This window comes from Scylla paramamosain, chromosome 5 (assembly GCF_035594125.1).
Source record: "Scylla paramamosain isolate STU-SP2022 chromosome 5, ASM3559412v1, whole genome shotgun sequence".
In the NCBI taxonomy this organism is placed as follows: domain Eukaryota; kingdom Metazoa; phylum Arthropoda; class Malacostraca; order Decapoda; family Portunidae; genus Scylla; species Scylla paramamosain.
The window spans coordinates 142,501-154,550 of NC_087155.1; the positions used below are offsets into that span (position 1 = coordinate 142,501).

Below are 12,050 nucleotides of genomic sequence, written 5' to 3' on the forward strand. Positions count from 1 at the left end.
AATCCATGCGGTCAAGCTCCAACGAAAGTGATATATTCTGGGAGCTTCGGCTCTCAGGCCTGAGGAATATAAAGCAACAGGGACAGACTTTGTAAAAAAAGAAAATGTGTTAGGATTGCCGAGAACGACTGTCAATAAACATGGCGGAGGGGTGTGTTGTGCCTGTCTAGCAGTGTTCCCAGAGGTTTGTGAGTGGAATTTCACTGAGCTCCGGCGGGAGAGTTCAGGATTGTACCCGATTACCATGTTGGTGAGGCAAGTCAATGAATGGGGTGCCTTTTGTTTTATGCAAGGTTGTGAGGCATTTGTATGTGCATCATAATTTCCATTGATCAAATGATTCGTGGTGCTGATCCGGCCTTTCCATTGTCTCTGTGTTTGCATGGTTTACTACAATCGGCAATTACTGTGCAGTTTGACTTGCGAACTGAGGTCTGGGCGAGATGCTTAATTCATGTAATTATTGCTTCATGTGCAGTGGTACGGCGGTACAAAGGGACCGCGCACGCTTAAGAAGCCGAGAGGTCCTCAGGTGCATAGGTTCGAGTCGTGGCTACGGTCCGAGATCAGAAACCAAGTTCTTCGTTGGCAGACACTGTCTTAGCCCTAATAATATAGGGAAAAAGCGTAAAGCCAGTGAGTGAGAGAGAGAGAGAGAAAAAAAAAGAAACTGCTTCTTATGCAAGAGGCTCCGCTTTCTTCAGGGTCTGGAAAAAAAGTTGTAGAGTCACTTACGAACTGTAGTCACCCGCTGATCACCATCTGCAAAGAGGATCTTTTATTTGTTATTTGCTGTTATTGTGTGACATCGTTCCAGATGCTGTGTTTGGTTGGATCCGCTGATTGATCTGTGTACATTAGATGGGTATATGCTGCTTGCTGGATAGTAAGCTGAAATGATAAACGCAGCATCCAGCTTTGGATCGAAAATGAGGATAGAGAAAATAGGAGGGAACAGAAAAGGGGCTACTGTCAGTTGCCTCAGACACCTGAGTTTCAGTGAGGAAAAGAAGATGAGGTTTAGAAGAGGAGAGGTGGTGTTCTACAGATTGAAAATTAGATCTTAGACCGCGAATGTTGCAGAAGTTAATGAAGAAAAAGTTGAGGGGGGTGTCAAGACACTTAGGGTCGTCGACGGAAAGGCAGTCCGACCTGGGGACATTTATGGTCCCCTCCCCAGATGGGGACTCCGAGGCTGGTGTAGGAGTCGCCATGATTTTAAAATTTTTGAGTGAAGGGTGTGTGTGTTATTAGGTGCTTGTAGTTTTGTGTGGAGGAAGAGAGTTGTCTTTAGAGGGCAGGCTGTGACTACCCCCTTGTGTTGTGAGACACAAAGGGAAACGTTCAGTGAGGTCACAGCTGGGTTTAATGATAAGTTCACAGCACACCCTGAACAGTGCTTTAGACCTCACTGGGAGTAATTATCGTTTCGGCAGGTGTCTACAGCCTCCTCTACCAAAATCCCTCATAATTTGCTTGGGGGGTACTTTTGCAAGGAGGAGTAATTATCGTTTCGGCAGGTGTCTACACACCTTTCTCTACCAAAATCCCTCATAATTTGCTTGGGGGGTACTTTTGCAAGGTTCACTGCCTGGCTGCTGCACTAATATCACGCAGTCATTCACTGTTGCTATGGTCGCAAAATAAGCCATCGTGCACAGATGAGGAGGGACACGGGTGTATGGTGTGACGCAGGGGGCTTATCTCTGACCTTCACTTTGCGTCCACGATATCTTTCTTCCAAAGGTTGCGGCGCCTTATACATGCCAGTTGATCTATTAGTCCTCTATACATTAAAATTTAATACATTACTTTTAACATATTAGTACAGACGTTTCAAACACATGCTCAGGTCTGAAAGTGTGCAATTATCTTACCTGCCACTAGCAAGTAATTAGATAATTTACCAACCAAGAAAACAAATAGTAGCTAGAAGAAATTATAAATAATTACTCAGCTCACAAGCTCTTTATTTTAGAAAATATATGATAGATTTACCTGGATTAGTACATAAACAATGAATTTGTATTCAGTAATTCTTCAAACAAAAAATAGTTCTGCATTATCCATACCGACTGAAATACACGCAACTTTCAGCAGCGTGCAAGCATTGAGTTTCAAAATGACCGATGAAAGGTTTGGACTCCTTAACATTAGTATTAATATTTTACGATATTTGAAAATTCTAAAATTGTTTCAAAATAATAAACGATGCAATATTTCTTTACATCTTCCTTTCTATCAATATATCTTTATCCTCCTCTATTTCATCTAGTTCCTGTCTCTGTCTCAATCTCCAACATTTGAAAATTCAGAATTAATTTCTCTCAAATTGGGCATGATTTCTTGCTTAAAGATCTCTTTTCAATCACCAAGATACTCAGATTTTATAAATCAATCCATATATCTTTAATATTCTTTCTTATTTTGTCTGTGCTGTCTCAGGGTTGCCGTTTCTGTCTGTTCAGCTATACTACGTGCTGTCATGGCCTCAGATCTCATTCGCTTACTTCTTGAACAGATACTTCACCTACAATCAGCCTCTCACACACAGAAATATGCAGTAAAATTTTCTTTGATCTCTTCCCTAATATGCAGAGGTTGGCACATGTGCACTCTTATCCAGCTGTTCTGTCCACTGCATCATCTTGTGTGACTCCCCCTCTGCAGCTCCACCGCACCAAGCGGTTTTTCGATCTCCCGTTCGATCTTCCTCCTTCGTCCAGTTTCCTCCAATTTTTTTTTTTTTTTTTATCATTCTCTAGTCTTTTCTTGCCTGATGCGTAAGCCATCTCAGTCTTGTTTTTCTTATTGCCTCTCTAATACAATTCACCTCTGTTTTTCTTCACTCATCTTCACTTTGTAGATACTCTCTGAGCCATAACCCATTATCCACCTAAATATTTTTTTTAGTCTTATTTTCAGTCTTCTTTAGTACTCATATCTTTTGTTTTATAAAGTTACCGGTCTTATCTTTGTGTCATATGTTTTATTTTTTTTTATTTTCGGCTTCTTTGGTAATCATATGCCACTCCATAAATTAGATAACAAAATGTTATCTCTTCTACTTTAAATTAACCTGACTCAGTCACCGACGAGAGAAAAAATATTTGAACTTCACCTGCAATACTTTTTCACTTCTCTCGTATCTCTAAAACGCAGTCACTTCCTATCTTGCTGCTCACCAACACCTCTGACTTGTGCGCATTAACTTTAATGTTACCTTTTGGAAACTTTCTTACTACTGCAGATTTTTTTTTCATAGCTTCCGATATATGATATATAAATAAATAAATAAATAAATAAATAAATAAATATATATATATATATATATATATATATATATATATATATATATATATATATATATATATATATATATATATATATATATATATATATATATATATATATATATATATATATATATATATATATATATATATATATATATATATATATATATATATATATATATATTGTGGAGACATGATATGAAGAAGGATTGAAATCGAGCCTACGCATGGCAACTATCTACTTCTTCTGTATCACCTCATACCTAGGCAACCTGGTGGAAATAGACTCGTTAACATCTACCTCCATAAACCGTTTTCATAATACATGAAATGCTGCTGAAAGACGAACACGTCACAGCAACTACAACAGACTGAAAACAGGGTCTGTGAAAACCCCACCTCATAAACATCAGGATCACTCATTACCACGAAATAATTACAAGGTGGCATTGTGCGCGCGATGCAACCTCCAGTGTCATGACATGAGGAAATATCTCATCTCTCTGGCGCATAATATGAGCTTTGACGTCTCCTTAATCATAAAAGACCTTCAGTTGCCAGAGTCGCACGTGGACATCCTTGCCAAGTCAGAATCGCTTTTATTGAAAGTAAGGATTAAGGAATTGCAGTTTCAGGATACGCTTTCCATTATGAATGCCGGCCTCGGTCATCTCGCTCAGGGTCACGTGCAGGCGGGCTATAACACGCGTTACGCTCAAGAGATGGTGAATTACCTCCCCGAGGATGTAAGGCGTGTAATTTGCACTCAAAAACAGTTTCTTTGTTATGAGTACATCACAGACCTTGGCCGCTTAGAAGATCGGCAATTGCCACCTCGCGAGGCATTTTATGATACGCTGGAGAATATAAACACGCTCAAAACGTGTGGAGTATGACATCCTGTCGCACTTTAGGCGCTTACATAAGACTGTATTGTGAGATTGATGTGGGGGTTATTAGCCGACACATATCTCAAATATAGATCATACCTGCATGAATTTTATGGGCTGGACGTGGCACATTACGTGTCACTGTCTTCTTATGCTTATGACGCTTTTTTTAAACTCGACAGGCGTTCAACTTGATCCACCTTACGACCCTAACATGTATCACCTGATCAAAAGAAATGTACGATGAGGCTTTGTAACTTGCGTCAGACCACACCTGCAGTCAAACCACGAACCCGACTTCGGACCCGGCACCTATGTGTTCTATCTAGACTATAATTCATTATATGCAAGCGTTATGTGTTCTCCCTTGCCTATGGGTGACATCAAAAAACTTTCTCAGTCAGAGATGGATGATTTTTTTGAAGTTGGCATCCAGAATCATGTGACAGATGGCGACGTCGGTTACTGGCTGGATTTGGACAGCTGCGACGTTTTCCCCGACCTGGCTCGGATCACGGACGAGTTCCCTCTGTGCCTCGCACACATGACTATTACAGAAGATGACATCTCGCCGTACAGTAAAAGACTGTTAGAAGCTGAGGGTCGTAAGCTGGTGAGGAAAAATCGTAAACTCGTGGCCAGTCATAAGGGACTGAAAGATCATCTCATCAGTTTGGAATTGCTGCAACTTTTTACTCTCACTTGGACTGGAAATACAATGTGTCCATGCTATATATAGCTTCAGACAGGCTCCATACCTGAAACCTTTCATAGAAAGGAACGTTACTTAGCGTAAAAATGAGACGTGCACCATTAAAAATCGCATTTCCAAACTGATGTCAAACGCAGTTTATGGCAGATCCACGTTATCTGAAGTGAAGTATGGACTCCAACAGAAATTAGTGACAAAAAGAACGTCTTTCCTGAAGTATGCAAGAAATCCATCTTTTAAAAGGGTACACCAATTAGGCGAGGACCGAGTCATATGTGTCAACAGTAAGAATACGATTAAAATCAGGCAGCCAAATTACTTGGGATACCATATCTTACAAGCGGCAAGGAAGTACATGTACAACTTTTGGTATCGTGTCATCAAAGCTAATTATGGGGAGAGAGCTAAATTAGCTTATGAAGATACTGACAGTTTCATATTCAGTCTTCACATACCTACAAACTTAAATGATGAACTGAAACATGGACCCATGGCAAATTTTCTCGACACCATTAACTTTGCTTAAGATCGCCCGTGTTTTAATGGGGAGTGGAAGGGTCAACTAGGCTTCCTGAATTCTGAAACCGGATCCACGCTCATCAAAGAGGCGATTATATTTAAGCCAAAGATGTATTAAGAACATAAGAACATAAGAAATAAGGGAAGCTGCAAGAAGCGACCAGGCTTACACGTGGCAGTCCCTGTATGAAACACTCCTACCTATTTCCATCTGTTATCCCCATCCATAAACTTGTCTAATCTTCTCTTAAAGCTCTCTAGTGTCCTAGCACTAACTACATGATTACTGAGTCCGTTCCACTCATCTACCACTCTATTCGAGAACCAATTTTTTCCTATCTCCTTCCTAAACCTAAATTTTTCAAGCTTGAACCCGTTATTTCTTGTTCTACCCTGGTTGCTGATCCTAAGAATTTTGCTTACATCTCCCTTGTTATAACCCTTATACCACTTAAAGACTTCTATCAGGTCCCCTCTTAACCTACGTCTCTCTAGAGAATGTAAATTTAACCGCCTCAACCTCGCTTCGTAAGGAATACTCCTCATCCCCTGTATCCTTTTAGTCATTCTCCTCTGTACTGATTCTAATAGACCTATATCTTTCCTGTAATGTGGGGACCAGAACTGCACAGCGTAGTCTAGATGAGGTCTGACCAGCGCCAAGTATAACTTTAATATTACTTCCGGCCTTCTACTTTTAACACTCCTAAAAATGAATCCTAGTACCCTATTTGCCTTGTTTCTGGCTTCTATGCATTGTTTCCCTAGACGGAGTTCAGAGCTGACTATAACTCCTAAATCTTTCTCATACCCTGTACCTACCAGAGTTTGGGTGTTTAATGTGTACCTATTGTGTGGGTTTCCTCTACCTACGCTAAGCACTTTGCATTTATTGATATTAAATTGCATTTGCCATCTATCCGTCCATTCATTCATTCTATCTAAGTCTGTCTGCAAGGCGATGGCATCCGCTTCTGACCTAATTAATCTACCTATCTTTGTGTCATCCGCAAATTTACTAACATCGCTACTAATTCCACTATCCAAGTCATTGATATATATTAGAAATAATAATGGCCCTAATACTGATCCCTGTGGCACCCCACTAATGACATGACCCCACTCGGATTTCGAGCCGTTTATTAGCACTCTCTGTCGCCTGTTACCAAGCCATGACCCTATCCAACCTAACACCTTCCCATCTATCCCGTGCGCCCTAACCTTTCTCAGGAGCCTTTGATGGGGCACCTTGTCGAATGCTTTACTAAAGTCCAGATATAAGATATCATAACTATCACCATTATCTACTGCCTCGTACACCTTACTGTAAAAACTTAACAAGTTTGTCAGGCAAGACTTCCCCTTCGTGAAGCCATGCTGTGACTGATTTATCAAGTTATGTTTGTCTAAATGTTCCCTAATGTTCCTGGCTATTATTGACTCTAACATTTTACCTACAACTGAAGTTAAGCTGACAGGTCTATAATTAGACGCTAAAGTTTTATCCCCTTTCTTAAAGATGGGTACTACATTAGCCTGCCTCCACATTTCTGGTACCTCACCCGACTCCAGTGATTTCCTAAAGACAGAAACTAACGGCTCACTAATAATCTTTTTACATTCCTTCAGTACTCTGGGATATATTTCATCAGGTCCTGGTGACTTGAACTTTTTTAGCCTATCTATCTCCTGCTCCACTATCTCCCTAGTTATGGAAATATCCGTCAGCTTCTCATACTCATCTGCTCTAAACACCTGTTCACTATCTGGCATATCCTGCATGTTTTCCTGAGTGAAGACAGTTAAAAAATAATCATTCAGAAGTTTACTAATCTCCTCCCCAGAACTAATCAGCTCCCCATCTGCTGCCTTTAATGGACCTACAGTATCCTTATTTTTCGTCCTGTATACCTGATAAAATCCCTTGGGGTCCGTCTTCGCCTGGCTGGCCACCTTTAATTCATAATTGACCTTAGCTTTCCTCGTTAACTTCCTGACTGTTCTAACTAATTCATTATACTGTGTCCTTAAAACTTCCTCACCTGCCCTTAATCTCTTATATATACTTCTCTTACGCCCTATATAATACTTTAACCTAGCAGTCATCCATTTAGGGTCATTTTTTTGTGATCTTATTGTTTTATACGGGATATTTGCTAATTGACCTGTATGAACTTTATCTACGAAATATTTATACAATTCATCTACATTTACTTCACCTAAACCCCTCATCTCGTTCCCTACCATCCACTCCCCTCCCTCATCAACTCGCCTCGACCTTACCTCTCTCATTTCAGCATGACCTGACATTCCAACATACTCACGCCTATCTCCCCCCTTCCTCTTTCCTCCTCCCTTCTGGAGCCTCACCTCACCTCCCTCATCCTGCCTTATCTCTCTGAACTCCGTCCCTGACCTGACCTCACCCTGCATCCCTTGCCAGTCCACTCCTTGGAGGTACCTTTTTAATTCTTCAAAATCTGCTCTCCTAAAGTCAGGTATTTTACTAGTGTTTTTATTTCTAACAGTTTCTTCCCATTCTAGATTGTACCTAATTTCCCTATGGTCACTGTTACCTAGCTGTCCTCCAACCTCTGCCTGCGTGACTGCTTCCTCCCTGTTAGTAAGAATTAAATCTAGAATATTATTCCCCCTTGTGGGTTCTACGACTACCTGTTTTAAAAAATTATCCTGAATTACCTTAAGGAATTCCTCTGCTTCCTTGTTACCCACAATCAGACTCCAGTCGATATTCCTAAAATTAAAATCTCCTACCACACATACCTGACTGTACCTGCCTGCTCTATTTAATTCCTGCCACAGTGAGGTGTTAATTTCCTCTGTACTGGTCGGTGGTCTGTAAACTACCCCTAGTACTACTGACTGCGATCCTTCCTTAATATCTACCCATATCGACTCTGCTTTGTTATCTGTTTTAATTCTATTGTTCATACAGCACTGTAATGTGTCCCTAACGTATAACGCGACACCTCCTCCTCTCCTGTTTTCTCTATCTTTATAGAACATTGTATACCCATCTATCTTAACCTCTGGATTAAATACTTTTCCTGACATATCTAACCAAGTTTCAGTTAAAGCAATGATATCAAATTTCTCTACACTCGCTATTCCTCTAAGCAAGTCTATTTTATTCAGAATACTTCTACAATTTGTGTAGTAAACACTTAAGCTATTGCTCACCATCCCTAAGCTAGCTTCCTTTCTAGATTTAACTAATTTGCCCCTTGCCTTCTCCTCACTACCCCTTCTTCCCTCCCGACTAACGAAAAAAGTGCTGGAGTGCAGTTACCTCCCGCTCGAGTGTTTCGGCCAAAACACGAACACCCTGGCGTGACAAATGCACTCCATCCCTGGCGTACAAGGTGTCCCTGCCATAGAAAAGGTCCCAGTTGTCGATGAACGTCCATCCATTACTCCTACAATGATTCGCGAGCCTGCGATTCACTGTAATAGCCCTGGACAGCCACTCAGCACCAACTCCCCTCCTCGGCAAGACACCACATACCACGGGGATCCCACCCTTGTCCCTAATCCTGTCCAAAGCCTGTCGAAACCTCCTGATAAGCTCCTCACTCCTGACCTTACCAAGGTCATTCCCTCCCGCACTGAGAAAAACAATGGGCTTGGTCCCATCTTTTTCCAAGCACGTGTCTAGCCTATCAGCTACCTTCCCTATCCCGGCCCCCGGCAAACACACCCTCGACCTACGCTTCCTATCCCTAGCACAGAACGCACTATCTAAGTGCCTAACCTGACTATCACCAAACACAAGCACTCTACCTTGGGGCAGGGTAACTGCATCTGCCCCCTCCTTCTTGCCTCCTCCAGCCCTGTCCACCTCCTTCTCCTTCCCCTCCTCCAGCACATTGAAGGGATTCTTCGTCTCCACGGAAGGTGCCCTGAGCACCTTCACCCTCTTGGCTCCCCTGCACACAACCGACCACTGCTCCTCCGTCGCCTTACTAGGTAAGGTGACGGTGGGGCACGACCCTCCCACAGGTGCTGAGATCCTCTCATAGAACTCAGCCTGCAGGTCTGAGATCCTCTCACGAAACTCAGCCTGCACCTCCGAGATCCTTCGATGGAACTCAGCCTCCACCTCTGAGACCTTCGCAACGAAGGCCTCGAGAACAGGAGAACTAACACAACCTGTCGACTCAGCAACACAAGGCGCCATGTCTACACTAGCCAGCTATATTAGCGTCAGGTCACTGCTCACTAAACACGTCCGTTCACTAGGAACCCTGACCTGTATTCGCTGCTGTTGGAAGATGACAAGCAAGTATCTCGAGGTAAAGGCATTCCAACTAACCTTCAGCAAAACATATTGCATCAGCAGTATAGGGAAACACTTAATAATGTCACATGTGGGATGGTGGATTGCTATAATATCAGGAATGATATTACAGAGGAAAGGATAGAAGGTAAGAAGGTAGGAAGATAGTTTGGAAATTAAAGATTGTGCCATATTCTGTCAAAACCTTTTGATATATCTAAGACAACAACAAAAGTTTCACAAAATCCTTAAAATTGCATAAGGAAGACTCAGTAAGGATTGCCCATAGAGCGGCCATGACTGAACTCATACTGGCGATCACATGTATGGTCATGAAATGATAGAAGTTTAAGAATTTTCCTATTCAGGATATATATTAAAAACATCAGAGGGGTAGGAAGTTAAATCAATAGGGCAGTAGTTTAAGAGATTAGAACATAAATCTTTTTCACACTCTATTCTCGAACATTAAAGACAAAAGCCTCTCTTGGGTAGAGCATGTCAGAGGATCAACACTGCTTTCACAGGTGTATTTCTGTGAGTGTTGTATGAAGTGAACATGGGTGTCCCCATTTGTTTCAGGCACCACGTGATCACTTCCTTGTTAATGGGAAACAAGGGGGCGTGACACAATGAAGGTAGACTCTGACAATTTGTGGGTAGCTTCGTCCCTTTGTATGGAGAGAGAGAGAGAGAGAGAGAGAGAGAGAGAGAGCAAAAAACGGTTTGTGGCTTCATATACAACTGCGAGCGTTCAGTTGCCAGACGCCGCCAAGCTGGATCACATCGGGCATAAAAGTCGGTGACCCAGCAGGCCTCCTCTTCTTTCCTGCTTCTGCCTTCTCGCCTTCTCTGCTAGTACGTTTGTAAGTAATTACATTTCCACTATTGTAAGTGACTTAAACATTTTTTGTTCACTGCAGTTATGCGCCTGGCTGGTGTTTAAATAACGAATTGTGAGTTTATTGTGAAAATGTTTTTGTGTGGAGTTGGAGTATGACGAGATGGTAAAAGAATTTTGTGTTATTGCGGTTGTGTTGTGAAGAGAAGGGAGTAACTTGTCTGCTTTGCTCCTGATATCCGGGCTGAAGCTTGTATTGCTTTGTGTTTGTTTGTCTCTTTTTTTTTATGTAAATATAATCGTTGTATTTCTGTTAAGATGTGGGTTCCTTGAGTCATACTAAGGGGAAACAATTGAGACACTGCTGTCCTCAAACAGTAGGAATTACCTGGGTAAGCGACTTCATGTTGTGTCCGGGAGTGTAATAAGCAGTGTGGTACGCTGTCCATAACAATAGGCAGATTTGGAAGAGTATGACTAGGCAAAGTACAAGCACGAACGCATAATTTCAGAAAACAACATAAATCTTCCGAGGGTTAATACCAGCTAGGGCATGAAAACATCATTACGAAGGATCTTAATGGGTAGCAGGAAATAGTTGGAAAGTGGAGAAGAGGGAGGAACAAGTACTGAATCATCCACGGTAGAGTTTTTAGCAAAGGTGTGAGAGAAAAGTTCAGCTTTAGAGATAGATGAAATGGCAGTGGTACTATCAGGTTGAAATAAATGAGGCAAAGATGAAGAAGCAAAGTTACTAGAGATATTTTTTTTGACGAGGTGTCCGAAGTCACAAGGGGAAATATAAAGTGCATTAAATTCAGGTGATGAAAGGTTCCAGTACCTCTTGTGGGGCCGCATCTCTATCATGTATAACACAAGAATTGGATGTGTTAAACCAAGGTTTAGAAGGTTTAGGAAGAGAAAGAATGAGGAATGTACACCTCTATGCCAACCACCATCACATTTGTTATGCGTTCAGCATACAGAGACGGGTCTCTGATACGAAAGCAGTAATCATTCCAAAGAAAACCAGAATAGTACCTCTTCAGTTTCCCTAATTAGCAGGGATAAAACGCTAGAGGTACCTCCACTTTTGGGGATTCTGAGGAGGGAGTAGAGCAAATAATAAAGTTGTGGTTGTGGTAGGAGTCCAACAGGAAAGACAGTGATGACATACGCAAAAGGATTAGAAGTTAGAAGAAGATCAAGATTGTTGGGTGTATCTCCATCACGGTCAGGAATACGAATAGAGTGTTGCAATACTTGCTCTAGATCATGGAGGATAGTAAAGTTGAATACTAGTTCAACAGGATGGTCAGTGAAGGATCAGGAATAGCAGAGCTATCGGTGAACAATGAAGTCTCCAATAATGGAAATTTCCGTGAAAGGTAAGAATCAGAATGTGGTCCAATTTGAAAGTTAAACAGTAAACAAAAAAAAAAAGTTATAGCTAGTGGAGTTAGTACAGAGCTATACAACACAGAAAAAAATAATT

The 12,050-nt window shown here is 41.5% G+C and overlaps 1 protein-coding gene and 1 long non-coding RNA gene across 2 annotated transcripts in view; one reads left to right on the forward strand and one right to left on the reverse strand.

Annotated features, from left to right (window-relative positions):
* Positions 1–12,050, reverse strand: part of LOC135100378 (uncharacterized) — a 98,719-nt gene that overhangs the window by 495 nt on the left and 86,174 nt on the right. The window lies entirely within an intron of this gene.
* LOC135100377 (uncharacterized) overlaps positions 10,489–12,050 on the forward strand; it is a 28,090-nt gene continuing 26,528 nt past the window's right edge. Inside the window, exon 1 of the long non-coding RNA XR_010268642.1 lies at positions 10,489–10,580. This is a non-coding gene — a long non-coding RNA (uncharacterized LOC135100377). The remainder of the gene's footprint in view (positions 10,581–12,050) is intronic.